We start from the raw sequence: 16,510 nt of genomic DNA, 5'->3' as shown, positions 1-16,510 counted from the left end.
TGTATAAATGAAATGCTGTTGAATTTGTTTAGGGAAAATAGGATTGAGTCTGGGGAGGAGAGGGAAAATCTAAAAGGGTATATGAATGTCACTTTCATACCTATATTTAGAGGAAGCCACATTTTGTATTTTTTAAGATGAACATACTCCTTCCAAAAAGAAGCCCATGCATCATACTTTGATATAAATAGATTAGTACAAGCCAAAATGTATGGGTGGTTTCTTCTCTTCGGGGATGACAAACCTCAGGGGAAGAGCTCATCCTATCAACCAAAGGAAAAACAAGGATTTAATTATGTTTGAGTAGATGCCTGAGGTAAAAGAAGTACATGGTTAGATGGGAGCATTTAACCAATAAACTCTGAACACGTGAAAAAATAGCCAGTTTACAACCACATGAAATGATAAAATAACTAAACTTAAGGTTAATTGGTTACCCTCCTATGTTTTTACAACTGTCGTGATCATAATTCTTAAAAAATAAATTGTCATTTCCTCATTTTAGACTTTATTATGTTACTCAAATAACATAACTTACATAAGCAGCATTAAATGACTTAAATGTTACTGTTTAACTCAGACTTAGACACAAGATCATATAATGATATGAATACATGATGAGCATTGCAAAGTAAAGAACAAGTTTTTATTACACAGTCCTTGAATGAAGACTTAAAATAACATTCCAAAACACATGATACAAAAAAAAACAAGCTATAAAATGTTTATTTACTGACAGCCTTTGAGTTGAAATTTCCTTTCTTATGATGTGTTTTTGCAATGACGTAAATTATAATCCTTGAAACTCAAATCTTAGATCTTAATTAAATAATAGTTCTTTAATATAATCCTTGCATTTGATATAGCACCTTAACACGTCTATGAGACGTATCAAAGCGCTTCATAGAATATACTGAAAAGTGAATTGACTGTACATTTTGTGGGCGAAACGCGGCAGCCAATTACACACAGCAGTGTCCTACAAACAGTGGTGGATTAAGTGACCAAATGATTTATTATTTAAGTCAATATTCAGAGAATAACTCAGCTATTTCTAGTCTTTAGCAATATGCATTTAAAGATTATTGATGCCAATTTTATTAGTTTCATGAGGATTGATAAATGACTAACCCCTCCCCCCCACCAGCCATTTCATATAATGTATATATATATATATATTGCTTCATGTGGTAAGGTGTTTGGAAAGAAAACCCAACAATTAGACAGGTGTAGTTTCCAGCAAATTATCCATCAGCCCTAAGCTTCAATTTATCCTTCAAAGAAATTCCTGCTGAGAGGGTTAGCAAATCTGATCTCCATCTTTAACCTTTTTTACAGTTCGTTCAGCCTTTAGAAACCACTATTCCAGAGGTGATCGTGTTAAACACTCCCTCTGTATCTGCTGGCTTGTTATGATAACCTGGGGTTACAGCACAGTGTCGACAAATATGTTTGTTTTGTGGAAAGATCCTGACAGCTGTTTAGTGGGTTTATTCATCACCTCACATTATGCTCCTGTTGTCATTTTACCTATTTGCCCTTCCTTTTACTTACAGTAGCCTGGAGTTTATCTACAAAAGCACAGAGTGAACAACTAATCACAAAGTGCTTAAGCCCTATACGTTCACCAGAATGGCCTTACACTAGCTGAAAACACTCTTGGTTCATTGTTGATAAGATGGTGAGTCCTTAAAGTGAGGATCCCTACACAATGATTCATGTTGCACTTTACTACAACTTGTATAAATTCCGTTTCTCGAACAACCGAAAAGAGTTGCATTGCACTCCATTTGTTTTTTTTCCAGTAAAAAGCACTCCACAACTTGAATGTTGACCTCAATGTTAGAATTACACTTTTTTGTCCTTAGCTTAAAATAATAACCCTTGCATTTGATATAGCACCTTATCATGTCATCGAGACATCTCAGAAAATTTATTGTGACGTGTAGTGACTGCATATACGTAGGCAAAAGTGGCAGCACAGCATTGTCACACAAACAGTCATGAAGTGATTATCTGACCAATTTTATCTGAGCAATTCTGAAATTATAACATCACACCATAAGGCTTAGAATATTAGCTTCGAAGGGAACTTACAATTATTTGGTCCAAATATTTGGAGGAAAAATGTATGGTAAGAGTAAATTACTGGATCAGAAAATCTTGAGTGCTCCCTGTACCTCCAGGGTCTAGCTGTAGTGTCATTTACCCAGTACATGAAAGTCAAATCATTTTATTGCCTTTTAAGCCATGTGTTCTGTGATTTATGTTGGGTTTCTTGGGTTTATCTGGTCTCATTGTTTGTCACTACCAATCCCTTGCTGATTACCCTTGACTTTCTGTTTCTACAAATGGCCTCGCTCATGTCCCTCACTTTCTTGCTAATGGTCCCACACTAATCTTACTCCTCCCATGAGATCACACTAATGGCCTCACTCTTATCCTGTTCCTCGCTGAACGGTTCCCCTTCCTCCCATCCCAGGTTTTTTTTCATCATTGCCCCCATGCTGCTCTCTTGTTCTTCTGTTTCGAGCCACCAGTTAGTCCCAAGCTGATCATTTGTTAGAAAACATTGAATACAAAGTAATTTAGCCTATCGAACCAATTCCTTCCACAGATCACATGTAATCTGTTGTATCTAGCAATCTATCCATATATTTAATCAAGTCCCTAAGGTAAATGATCATAATTCTAGCCTATTTATCCACCCATACCCTATTCCCATGACTGACTTGTCCTTGCCATCTGAGAATCCTGATCCCAGGAACAATAATGTCTACTTTAAGAATTTGATCGTATCCTATAGCCTTCAGTCTATTCCTAACTTATTCAAAAATTAATTGACCTCACATCAACTGGTTTCGCTGGGAGTATCTTTCATGTAATTACTTCTCTGTAGAGAGACAAACTGCTCTGTGAAGGGGAAAAGAATCTTCTAATCTCTAGTCTCCCTGAAGACTAATTAAAGCTTATTATTTGGTACCAGTTCTAGGTCAGGTAAACAGCCTGTTTACATCTGCATCATCCAGGCCATTCCCCATTGTCAAGCTCTGGATCATGTTCTTCGAAACTTCTTTTATTAATGGGAACAAGTTAAGTGAGGAAAATTAGGTTAAAGGATCTGCAGACTCTAATACACTAGGGGAATAGGCTTGATAGGCTGAATGACCTCCAGTTTCTACGAGCTACACAAGCCTCATCCTTGTTGCTATTCTTTGAATCATCTCCAAGGCACCAATATTCTTTGTATGGTAAGGTGCCCAAGATTACATGCACTATTCCAACTGTGGCCTCGCTGGTTTCTTTCCTGCCACAGTTTCTTGCTAGCCATGAGTCCATGACTGGTATAAAATCTCAGCACATCTCGGGAACTCGAAGTGAGAAACCAAGTAACGAGAAGGATGCAGAAAGTAGTTTCAGTGAGAGATTGCTGGACATTGTGAAGTGAGAAACTGAAGGATGAGTGCTACCAGAGAATTTCCATTAGCAAGAAACCACTGAACAAGAGAAGTAGCTGGCAGCAAAGAACCAGACTGAGAGTAATCAATGAATTACTATTAGCAAGGAACTATGGCAGGATCATGAACAGTAGGAGACTAGTTGTGGGCACCACAGGAGGTGTGTGTGTGTGTGTGCAGAGGGAGCAGGTTGATCTGTATGTGACTGGCTGCTGGAGTTGCACTCAAAGTCTGTTATGTTGTTACTAATATTCCCTCTGTTGGTTGCAATTAAGTGTTTGTGTTCTGTAATATTTCCTTTGCTCAATAGTTAACAGTTCGTGATATTTTTTCTTTAGTATATTTTCAGGGGTAATCCATTTGTGCTTCTCTTTTGGAGCTAGTAATTTCACAGCAACCTGAACTTGATGATGGTGTGTGTATAAAGAGGAAATCCCAAGCCAACTTTCAAACTTTTATCGCTTGTTCCAGGATTTTAATGTCTTCTGTGCAGACGACTACCAGTCGGCTGCTGGCATCGGGATGTGCTTTCCGGCCATAAAACAGACACATTTATTACGGTTCTATTGCTAAATGTAGAATACTAGTCCATTTTTGCCTCTCCAACACTTTTCCAGATTTATATGCATTTAAGTGTTCACACTTGAGCACATTGTCTCCATTTGACCCTTTCGAACCACGAAGGGGTGCTTTATTGATAGGCCCTATTGCTGCAAAATGTTCAGGATCTCGTAAAATATTGTGCCAAGTTTCATGACTTTCTACTTTTAACAAACTGCGCAATTCAGCCACATTATATACTTTAACTCTTGTATTACACTGAGTTATCTAAGAAGAGTTTGTCATACTTAATGGTACTGTGTGTTGGTTTCATTGTGCAGCTTTACACCACAGTTCATCTAGGATAAATCTTGCAGCTTTAAAAACCATGCATTTTTATCTAGTTCCAGTACTTAAAGAGAGATAAATCCTTTTTCTTTCCTTTTTAAACACTTCTGCAGAAGATTTATACACACACATACACAGAATCATTTTTTTGGCCAGCCCTGAGCTGCAGGGCAGTATTTGGGATTGCAAAGCAGCTTCTCTCCCGCCAGTACAGAGAGGTGCAGTGGGAAGCCAGGTTTACACTGCATGCTTCACATCATTTTCAATGCAGGCTGAAAAAAATTCCTAGTCCCGATTTTCATTCATTCTGTACATATGCACCTTGTCAGCTCTATGAAATAGCATTAAAAACGCTCTGTTCAAAGCTTCTGGGCTAAGACCCAAGACCTTTGAAAGGAAAATCGATACCCATGCGATTTTCCACCTGCCACATTCATACCATTTGGGTCCAAATTTCATTAACCCTGAAACCACCTCTTCCAGATCATGTCAGCAGCCTGAATCCAGTGTGATTCATGTATGTTTTTTGGTGACTGACTCACAAAATTGCCAATCGATGCTGAGCTTGCAGCCTAACCGCAGTGACAAACTAGTAGGGTAAATGATGCGGTATTTCTCAACACTTAGGAATTCCTGGTGGGTACTCCTTCTGGTAACTGGAAGCAATTGACACTGTCTGAAGAGAACCATGGACTGAAAATAGATTGAGTTGGAAGTGTTCCTGCAATTTGGTTTTGTGGACTTCTAGATTTCTTAGTTGAGAAATTGTTGTTCAAAGGCTTTAATGCTAATCGCATGTGCTGTGGTTCACAGAACCATTGGAATCGGCATCATTGACCATTGTGCGATCGTAGAGTTCTTTGAGGGTTCTGCTACAGTTGGGTTGGATTAGAAATCATAGAAGGCTTATAACACAGAAGAAGTCTGTTCAACTCCCCATGTCTAGGCTGCTGCTAATTCATCCACTCTGCTCTAATCCCTATCCCTTATTATTTTCTAATGCTTTAATATTACTTTTATTTTACTCTGATAACATGGAGAAGGGATGAAAAATTATATTTAAATAAAATTCTGCAATGAAATTAGCCATAATTTAGGTCTTTGGAATCACGTTGTCCAAGCTAACGCTCCAATCCAGTGCTGATGGTGTACTGCATTGTTGGAGGTGCTGCTCTTCAGATACAATACAATACAAAATTACATTTGTATAGAGCCTTTCACATCTGGAGGACATCCCAATGCGGTGAAACATTCAATGAGACATTAAACTGAGGTGTCATCTGCCTTTTCAAATTGGCAACGATCCCATGACACTATTAGAGAAATAAATTTCTCCAAGTGTTCTGGCCAACAATCCTCCAGATAAAAACAGTCATTCACTTCATGGCTGTTTGTGGAACAATGCTGTGTACAAATCAGTTGCCACATTCACCTACAGAATACAGTCACTACACTTTACACTAAATCTTGTGAAGCACATTGAAACATCTTCCTGACAAAAAGCACTACATAAAACGCCAAGGATTATTATTTATTATAATAATTGGAGAATTGTGATGTGGAAAGGAGATGGTTACAGATCCCAAAGGTACAGTGAAGGAGAGCATGGCTCATGGGTTGAAGATGATAAAATGTTGCTGAAATTACAATTCCATGATTAAACATTAGTGTTCATCTGCTTTAAATACCCAGATCATTTCCTCTTATAGATTTACAAATTGTATCCAGTTTAAGAATGAGAAAGCAAATCTGCTGACGAAGCATGTGTTGGATGTTAAACTGGCCAAAGAAGAATTTAACTCTTTTTTAATTTCTGCTAAAAGTCATTTATTTCTAACGTATAAAAGCAGGATGAGTAATCCCCCTCCAAGCTCTCTCGCTCCCCCCCCCCCCCCCCAGCCCGACACACACATAAATCATAGTTAGGAGGCGATGAATATTTGATAAATAAGTAATTGAATGGCTCCATTGAATTATTATATGAACATTTTAGGAATATTGGAAAACAGGAACAGGGGGAGGCCATTCAGCCCATCGAGGCTGTTCCACCAGTTTATTAAATCTTGACCGATCTTTTAATCCCAATATCCCGACCTTTCCCGTATGTCTTAATACCTCTACAACCCAGGTGTCTGTGTATCGCTTTCAATCTTCCCCATTGACTCGCTTCTACGACTCTCGAGGGCAGGGCACTCTACGCCTTCACATCCCTGTGTGGCAGAAATCCGTCCTCACCTCAGTTCGGATTATCTTGGTTGAGTTTATGTCCCTTTGTAATGGAGCGTTCTACAAATCTGTTTCATGAGGTTTCTTTAAAGATTGTAACATTCTACTGAGGAAGATTTTGAACTTGTTCTTTTGAAAAGAATTCACTTCCTTCCAGTTTTTCAAAGAGCATAAAAAGAAATTGGAAGCAACTTTTTTTTAACAAAAAGGTTGTACCAATAACGGCTCTAGGATTGCACAGATTTAAAATAAAACCATCTGAAATTTTCTTTCCGATCTCAATGAAAAAAAACCTTCAGTTTAAAGAGCTACCAGAGTCGATGAATTCAAACAAAATGAGGGTAGGAGTCCCTCTATGTGCTTCCATTGCCAGCCGCACTCCCTGATTGATCTCTATCTCCTATATGCTCACTGATTCTGCTTTAATCTGTGCCACAGATTTAATGCTATAATGGCACTGTAATGCATTAAGCAATTCCCTCAATGAAAGTAAAGTCTATGACAACCTTTCAAAGTTTCTAATTGATTTGAATAGTCGGATCTCCTACATAGGCTTGAACTTATTTATGCAAGCCACCCTCACATGCGGAAAGCAAATATTGATAAGAAGGGGTAAAACTATGCTTTTCTTCCCAGGTAGATTGTGTACCTTTTGGTCTTTGGGTGGTCCTGGGATTCTTCATGAATATTGTACGTGCTGTTAACATTCAGCAGCAGCGTCCTACAAATGGCAATGAGATGAACAAGCACTTAATCCGTTTTTGCTGATTTTGGATCAGGGAGAAATATTGGCCAGGACACAGGGAGAATTCACTCTTCGATTTGTCTTATCTGAAGGATAATACCATCAAGAATGGATTTTGGAGTCTCAGTCTAGATTATCGGGGAGACATCCTTTGACTCCCACAAATTATCCTTCTCATCAGTTGAATGTGATCCCTTGTTACACATATTAGGCGGGGTGGTGTGTGTGGGTGGGGGGGGGGGGGAACAAGCATTTAAGCTAAAACAAAATAAATGTTGTTTTAACACAGAGCTGAGGTTTACTTTAGGCACAGTATCAAATCACTTAACTTATCTTGTTGTTACTCTAAGAACTATGTAAAGATATAAAATTATTTTCTCTCTGCTCCTAAGATGTTAACTTTCTCCTGGGGTGCTAGACACATAATAATAATAAAGACATCCGGAGTATGTCTTATTGTAAAGTGTAGTGACCGTCTATTTTGTAGTCAAATGTAGCAGCCAATTTGCACATAGCGATGTCTGACAAGTTTTATCTGGGGTTTTTGGCCAGGTCACTAGGAAAAACTCCCTTCCCTTTTTGAGAAGGATCTTAAACGTCCACCTGAAAAGGCAGACGGGACCTCAATTTAATATCTCATCTGAAGGATGGCACTTCCAACAATGCAGTACACCACCAAGGACTGTATTGGAGAGTTTGTCTGGACAATGAGATTTCAAAGTCGCAAATTATAGCTAATTTGATTGCTGAATTTTATTTAAATTAAATATCATTAATAGGCACAGCCGGGACCTTGGTTTCATAATAATCCTTGCATTGGATGTCACGCCTTATCGGGTCGTTGAGACGACTCAACGCACTTCACAGGATATCCTGTAAAGTGGATTGACCGTAGTTGTGGGCGAAATGCAGCAGCCAGTTAATGGCTCTCACGTACACACACTTTGCAGCAGAGAACACTCAATAGCAATCGGTTTGGGGAATTCTGCCAGCTTTTCTTTTGCCTCTCTTCTCTGATCCATGATGCTGGGGCCAAGTGTAGAGGCTCAACTACTGCTGTAACTGCAATCAGCTAACACATTACAGCCTGCGAATCGAATCCATAACCTTCCGGTCTTCTATGACTTAAGGATCCGAGTGACCTTTCTATGCTGTCTCGGGCTGATGCATTACAGGCAGCAATTTAAACATTGTTCATTTACGCAGATTTTTTTTGTCATTTAAAGCTTTCCTGCCACCCCCATCATTATAATTTCTCCAGACGTCTAAAGAAGTGAGTGTCTTTCCCTAGAAGTGGTGCACCTTCTACTGAGGGAAAGGAGCTCTGAATGTCAGTGTTGATGGGAATTCAGACATGCGAGTCTGTCTTGGGAATCCAAATGACCAACTATTAGAGTTACTGGGCCACCCATCATATGATTCTTGTTTGAAACAAATATCATAAGCACTAATATTGACTTACATCCGTCCTTTGATCTCCTATCAGTACTTAATCACACACGATCTACTGCTACCTCCAGCAATGCCAGTGTTTCACAGGTCTCTTGTTCTTCACTGAATTTGGGAGGAGGGATTAGTCTTTACCTTCAAAGGTCCCCTGTTAAGTAAACAAAAACACTCATTGAATGTGAGTTCCTCCATGTGAGAGATTGGTTTCAGGCTCTTCGTTGCTATGTCCCTCTAATCTGTATGAATTTCATAAGGAGAGGTCTAATGCTACCAACTGTTTTCTGCAGTGTCCTAACACATGAACAGATCTTCTGACTACAAGAACACATCTTGGGGTGTATAGGTATTTATATACAGTGCACCCCACTTAATTGCATATCGGGTATTTTTCTGAAATAACAATTGACTGTTGTGAAAGCCTCCGAAGAAGCCATTCCTTAAAGTGGAAGCAATTTTTTTTAAAAATATTGCATCAGGGATACCAACACCTGCACAGCATTTAAATCATGATATATAATATCCTACATATGATTTGGTTCTTTCTTAATTGTTACAAAATCTGCCCTTTTCACACATTGCGTCTTCACAGTTTATGCTTGCAATACTTTTAAAGGGTTTGTGAAAACTATTAAAAGCAACATTGGTAACAAAAAACACTGCCTAATGTTCTTCAGATCTGGAAGATCATGTGTACAATTTTCTGGGGTAGTGGAAAGTTGCTACAATTCATGTCAAAACCAAATCGAGCAATATTTCTCATTCAGGCAGTGTTATAATATATAGGTATTTATTACTGCTTGAAGCATTATTTAGTGAAACAGGCAAACATGGTATATTCAAAAATATTCACTTTACACAAATAAAATGGGAGCAGAAACTGATAACCCTGTTTGTGTGTGTGATAGTTTTCTTGTTGTCCAAGGGGACATATCTGAATATATACATGAATCTAAAATATAACCACATGACTATGTTTTCTTTTTTTAAAAAATTCACAAAAAAATCATGTTCAAAACTACACAAACCTTCTGTTTAACGCATGAGCACACGAGTCAGTATGGAGCAGTGCCTATCAATGTGCTGGGCTTGAACCCACGAGAGGAGGTGCTTGATAAAAGAATATTAAAAGCATACCTTGATCATTTAATTGAACAGCATCACGTTTGTAATTTACTATGTTTGTCATGAACTGCGCCCTTCAGAAGCTATTTAGCAATTTTTTGCCCAACCTCCGCAAATCAGATTTATAGCCTCCAACACCTCTACTGCAATCCACGCACTGTTTTCCAAACTTGATTTTAGTCATATCGAGAGCTTCCTTTCCTGCAGGTGCTGATTTGCTAAGTGATTTGATCCTAACGTGCTGGCACTTCACATGAATCTTTTGTACTGTCACTGATGATGACTCCCTTCGGGTGGTGGGGGGTGTGTGGGGGGGGATAAAAAACATCATATTTCAAAGACAGAGGACACTTGAAATAAGTCAAAATCTTTCTTCTCATTGCAGTGCAACGAACTCCAGCCCAGACTGACTGTGGCATCAGCTCTCAGAATGTTATCTTTGATGGACAGGATTAAGAAAAAAAATCCCTGTTCCTTGGTGAATTTCAAACACCAGAAGAACAATGATGCCAGCTTTGACTGCATTAATGAGATATTGCCGACTGGCAGGACAGAACCTGGCTTTACATAAACCTGATTAGCCTCTCACTCTCTCTCTCTCTCTCTCTCAGAACCCAGGAAAGGCATTGGCTTCCAAAGATCAACAACAAAGAGGGATACCCTGACTTTTATTAGTTTGATAGAGAGAGAAAAAAAAGAAGAGTCTGCTTTTCACTGGGTACTAATTAAAGGATTTAGAGTTCTTACACACCATTGGCTGCACATGTCCCTTGTTTCAAGTTCTTACCCTGGATTCATTTGGCACCTGGGAGTAAAAAAAAGTGTTCCCATAATGATGTTGACTTTGCAACAGCTGAAATTTTATTTCACTTCATTTTTTTTTATATAAAAAAGAGACAGCTGCGATCTATTTTAATGGACATGCAAATTTAAGTTTAAATTGGCTCTGGCATGGTTTCATTAGAAGCAATAATTTATCTCGCCCATATTGACTTTTCAGTAACTGAATTTATATTTCCCTTTTACTTTTTAAACAATCGTGCTTCACTTCAAAGGCTGCGCAAATGAGAAATGCATGGTAGAGGGAATACTCCTACTTCCCTTATTTAATTAAAATGTCATTGTGCTTTTAATTTTCACTTTAGGCATAGTTTGGATTACTTTGTTCCTCGCCAGATCCTTTCAGGGGGTGGGGGAGAGAAACCAGAGAATTAAAGAGCAACCGTCTTAAACCATGTGAAATTGGGACCAGGATTCTCCGAATGACAAATAACACCATCAGAGTGAATTTCTGCAGCTTTGAGAGGGCGTTTCAAAACATAAACACGATCTTATCTTTCCCGCAACTCACTGCATTATTTTCTCATGCTGAAGTATTGCAATGGATTTATTAAAAAGCAAGCATTTTCAATTGCTTTCTTTAACTTCATCATCCTGTTCTTAATAAAACCCTGTCTCTTTGCAATCACAATACAAATAAAAATCAGCTCCTTTTATACCAGGTGCAGAATGGGTTTATTAAAACTTAAAATCACAGTTAAGGACATATTGTAATTATGGTCACGATTAACACAGGAGAAGGATGGTGAATAATAGAATATAAATATGATAAATAGATTTTCACATTTCCTTTCAACAACCTCTTCCCCTTGGATAAGCTAGATCTGCAAGCTTTGTGGTCTGTTTCAAGTCCTATGCTGGTACTGTGAAGATTTTCATTTTCAATATCTACTTCAAAAACTTTTTTTTAAGTCTTTTAACAATGTATTACTTATGCAATAGAGACCCCTTTGCTTGTATGTGCATACAGGAATGTAAGATGTGATAAGCAGAATACTGAATTTCCTTTGACACTTGCACCATGGTAAATGTTTTTTTTGCTAGGAACTGAACTGAAGACTTGTACATTGTGTTACAATTAAGCCTAAATATATTAAGTACTTCTATATTAATAGCGCTCTTTGAATTCACTAAACATACTAATTCCATTTAGTGATGTAATGCAGTAGCTCTTCTGAAATTACAGTTCAGAAATGAAGCTCGTATTCATTGTGAAATATAAGCCAGCTGAATATTTTGAATATCATTTACTCAAGAATACAGAAAATAGTTAGGGTTTAAAAAAAATAGAATTAGCTGTATAATGTTAATGCCTATAGACTTATATTAACACAATTATATGCAGATGATGCTTAAAATTGTGCTTTCTTAAATGGTATATTTTAAATTTATGAAGCCTAATGATATTTATATTAGAACATACATTCTGGCAGATATGACAGCTTTCCTTAATTTATAAAATTTAATTAGTGTGCTTAATGTAACACCACAGACACAGCGAATATAGCCTTATCTTCAAAGCAACGTACATGATAGACACATTTGTTCAATCTTTTTGATTTTCTGATGCAATACAATTTAGATTCCTTTTTCATATATTTTTACAATACTGCAGTTGGACAGCCACCTACAGATTACAGTTATGTTATTACTTACTTATGCAACCAGCTTTAGAATCATTTGCTTTTTTTACCGTCCCCATCGGAGCCAACGGCCTACGGCAAGAACTCCATTGCCTCTTACTTAATTGCTTCTTAAACCTAACAGTGAATTACATTAAGTGTAATTTCATTGCCGTCAGATCTCAGTGAGTTAGCAGCAGACAGAGGTGCCACGTTTGCCACAGGAGCTCTCTTTCTCTGGTTCATTGGCTACATCCGGGTGGGATGTGTTTTCCTAAAGTAATTCAGGAGAATCTCTCCTTTGAAGAGGAACAGATGTAGATTTACATATCTGGAGGACTCTGGCCTCTGATGAGATTAACTTGAGTTTTAAAACCCGACTGGAAGGTGCATATTTAATAACCCCCTAAAGCAAGCCTCTGTGAAACTGCTAGCCCTAAGAGACTGGGGCAGAGAGGAGAAAGGGAGGAGATGTCATCATATGCTTTGTGGCAGCAACATAATCAACACTGAAATTAGGCCAACAATAGTGACAACTAACAGATATATTCCGAATCAGCAGAGTCTATCAAGAACAGCGCAGACCGACTGCGGAGATACTTGTTTTGGTTCAGTGATATAAGTAATCATTCTTGTGGCATTTATGCAGGGCGAGCTGGTTAAGCAAATCATTTGCAACTGATTTTTAATTTAGAACCGAGCAATATTATTTTTGATCGGAATTAGGGATCTGCAGAAAAACAGCATTAACATTCTTCCCCATTCAAACGGGGAGCGTGAATAAAACAAGATTCATGTTGTCACCCCCAAATTCTTAACCCTTTCACGACTGAAGAGCTTCCTAGAAATTTATTTTCTTTGTAAAAACATCTCGCTGACTTCCTTTATTTTATCGTGATTAGAATGAGATAATCATACATTGAATTCACTGCCCCTCCGGGATAGATGACCATATTTATTGGTTGTTACAGTATATAGGATTGTCGCTGGTTTTGTTCAATTCAGGTGCATGTATTGAAGCAACGTCCTACACACAGTTTCAGCTACCTTGCTGCAAAGGTACACGGTGTACCGGGCCAGTCCAGTAACGTCCCTCGTGGGTGACTGTAACAAGCCAGTTGAATAAAAATTGAGGGCAGCGGTCACTTTGATTGCCACTGGCGGTGCTGTTTGGATGGTTGAGTGACCCTGCAGGTCTCCCTGGAACAGCTGGTACAGCTCCGCAGCAGCCTCCCTGGTCAGCCGCGAAGTAACTCAGCGAGATTGCTGAAATGAGCAACTTGAGGAATATTTTGCCCTTGATCTTAACAGAGTTTAGCATAACTTCTGCCACGACACGGAATACAGTGACACTCATGATAATGAGACATCTGCCTCCGAAGGAAAAACACGTTCCTGTTTCATTCCAGCACGCCTCCTGTAGGCTGTCTACGATATAGTAGTGATAGTGATCCCACGCATTGCACACAGCTGACTCGGAACAAGAGGAGGGTAGCTGGAGGGAAGAAAATTTAAGTCGGGTGGCACAACTATGAAACCATATGTACAAATGGGAAATGTGCAGGCAAACCATACTTATCACGTCTCAAAACATGATAAGGCACTATATCAAACGCAAGGATTATTATTATTGCTGTATTTAGGCCAGATTCAAAGTATCCTTGTTTTCTATGAAGCTGATGCTTTCTGTTTCATGCTTGCTTTGTGTGTTTGATTTTAATTGTATTTTAATGCTAGTTTTAAAAGTAAAGAAACCACTTCTGATGCATTCCTTCTGTGGACAGTTTTTTTAAAAAGCCTCGGCTTTGTTTCAATGTGCCAGTCTCTTGCACATGAATTTGACTTAAGAAGGAATAAAAGGCTATTGAATCAACTTCATCAGGAACAGGATTTCGGAGGTCAAAAATACCCTAAGATGTGGCATCTACTGCAGCAATCTCATTTCTATGACTTGATGAATGGCAATGTCACACTAATACAGCAAGGTGTATTTACTCATCTGAGCTTTAGGTTCATACTGCATTCCTTCAGCAATAATGGAAAACATTGCATTGGCAGTGAGTGGAGCTGTAGCTGTCCTGTGAGGGCATTAGATCATAGGGAAATCAATACAAGCGCTGTGATCGGCTACTACAGCATTGTAAAACCCAGTCTGCTTACCGAGAATGTTACTTTGGAACCTTTAATTCTATTGCTTTTGTTTCAAAGTGATTAATAGCAATAGTGAACCTGAACCAAATGCATTATGTCAGGATTTTTAACAGTCCCAGTGACTATTTGACTGCATTGCTTTTCGCCTTGTATTAAAACTATTACTGCTTCAGTAAAATCCTAATGAATGAATGAATGTTCTTTCATTCATTGTTGCACAATAAACTCAGGATTGAATGCAAAATTCGGAGGTAATTTTCTTTTTTTAGGTGAAGCATTAAATCTTTCAAGTATTAATAGTGGTAAATGGCACTTTGTATGTATGATAAAGAGAGTAGAATTAGGATCTGGTATGTCATCAAACACAGATGTGGGTTTGTTCACCTTCCTAATTCTGCCCCATTGTGAAATAGTGCCATCCTGTACCTCTCATAATGTTCAATTAGGAGTCCTGTAGCTCAGTGGTTAGAGAACTTGACTCGCAAGCGAGAGACCTGGGTTTGATTTCCAGCAGGGTGAACCTTGGGGAAATTTCCTTACTCCACACGCCTGATGATAATCCCTCAAGGAAAAAAAACAATAATAAATTGGTCACTTCACTCCATGACTGTTTGTGGGGATGCTGCTGTACCCAATTGGCTGCCATGTTTCGCCCACAAATATTCAGTCAATTCACTTTACAGTCTATTCTGTGAAGTGCTTTGAGACGTCTAGAAGACGTGAAAAGCGCTATAGCAAATGCAAGGATTATTATTATTAATTATATTTGCAGTACAGAAGTCTAATATGTAGTGATTCACAAAATCTGAATGTGACTCCTACCGGTAACAGGAAGTAAATCAAGCCAAAACGAGGGAACATAGCCCTGAAAATCAATTTGTCTTTAATTTAAAAATTCCATTGGGAATCACTGAATTTTTACACCCCAATATACTGATGTAAGTATAAATAGTTCATTACATTTGCTATTCTGAGGTATAGATGTGACCAAAATAAGCTGTACCTTCCAAGCTCACCCAGCAAGCATTAATGCAGTGTATCTCATTCTCTGGCTCCAGTATATTTAACAAGCACTGAAACGAAGGTTACATTAAGCAGTTCACTGGTTGGTTTGTGGACAAAGCAGAAGAGAAAATAAATGAAGATAAGGCTCAAGCTCCATAAATTTCTCATGCAGGTGTGGGAGTGCATTAATGTCAATTTTGAGGGCTGTTGTTTTTATATTAAGTACTTCTATACCATACAGAATGCTCAGTGCAAATAGCTACCTTCACATCATCTAGTCCCTAAAGCATTAATGTACTGTTACTTCTACATTAATGTTTAATCCTCTCTTCTGACTTATTTTAGGCTTTGAAAGATTTTCAAAAATCATTGGACACAATATAGATTCCACACTATGGTTTGAAAACTACAGAGATAATGTATTATGTACAATTCTATCTTATGCATTTCAAGTATCTGGCCTAATAACTAGCATGTAATATTGAACTGAAGAATAGACATATGGTTACTTCAAAGCAAATGAAAGTAATATGTTCTGCTTCATTCTTCAGACTGCATATCTATTCTCCCTTAAGAATTAAAACTTAAGAGCAGCTTGTCACCCTAACTATCCAATTTATAAACACAAACTCCACAATTATCATAGTTAGAATACAGCACAGTAGCAGGGCAACCTTAATGGTGTATTTGATGGAGCTGTAATTTATAAACCAGAAGCTTTTGCTGGTTCAAATCTTGGTCCTTGCTAAATTTGCTGGGGCTGCAGGGGAGGCTAAGTTCAGCTTGAATTCTTACCTGGATTAATGAGAGGAAAACCTGCTAAGGTTCCAGCTCCTGGTCCCTCTACAATGCCCTGTATCGGTTGTGCAAGAGTGTGGCAGGAAGATGGGGAGAGTTCAGGCTCTGCAATGATGTTTTATACCAGTGGTGGCCAACTTTTTTGGTCGGCCAAACCAATTCTTGACTGAATATTTCTTGATTCGTGGCTGTGCCATGGACATTGC

The 16,510-nt window shown here is 38.3% G+C and overlaps 1 long non-coding RNA gene across 1 annotated transcript; it reads right to left on the bottom strand.

Moving 5' to 3' along the window:
* Positions 1–209: 209 nt before the first annotated feature.
* LOC103176099 lies at positions 210–12,431 on the bottom strand. The gene is made up of 3 exons (XR_487566.2): positions 12,385–12,431; positions 8,780–8,914; positions 210–263 (listed from the first exon to the last, which is right to left on the bottom strand). It is a non-coding gene; the product is annotated as an uncharacterized LOC103176099 (long non-coding RNA).
* Positions 12,432–16,510: the final 4,079 nt, after the last annotated feature.

The sequence above is a fragment of the Callorhinchus milii genome, unplaced genomic scaffold, assembly GCF_018977255.1.
Source record: "Callorhinchus milii isolate IMCB2004 unplaced genomic scaffold, IMCB_Cmil_1.0 Scaffold14, whole genome shotgun sequence".
Classification (NCBI taxonomy): Eukaryota; Metazoa; Chordata; class Chondrichthyes; order Chimaeriformes; family Callorhinchidae; genus Callorhinchus; species Callorhinchus milii.
The sequence above is the reverse complement of the archived record's forward strand: the minus strand, read 5'-3'. Positions and strand labels throughout refer to the sequence as shown.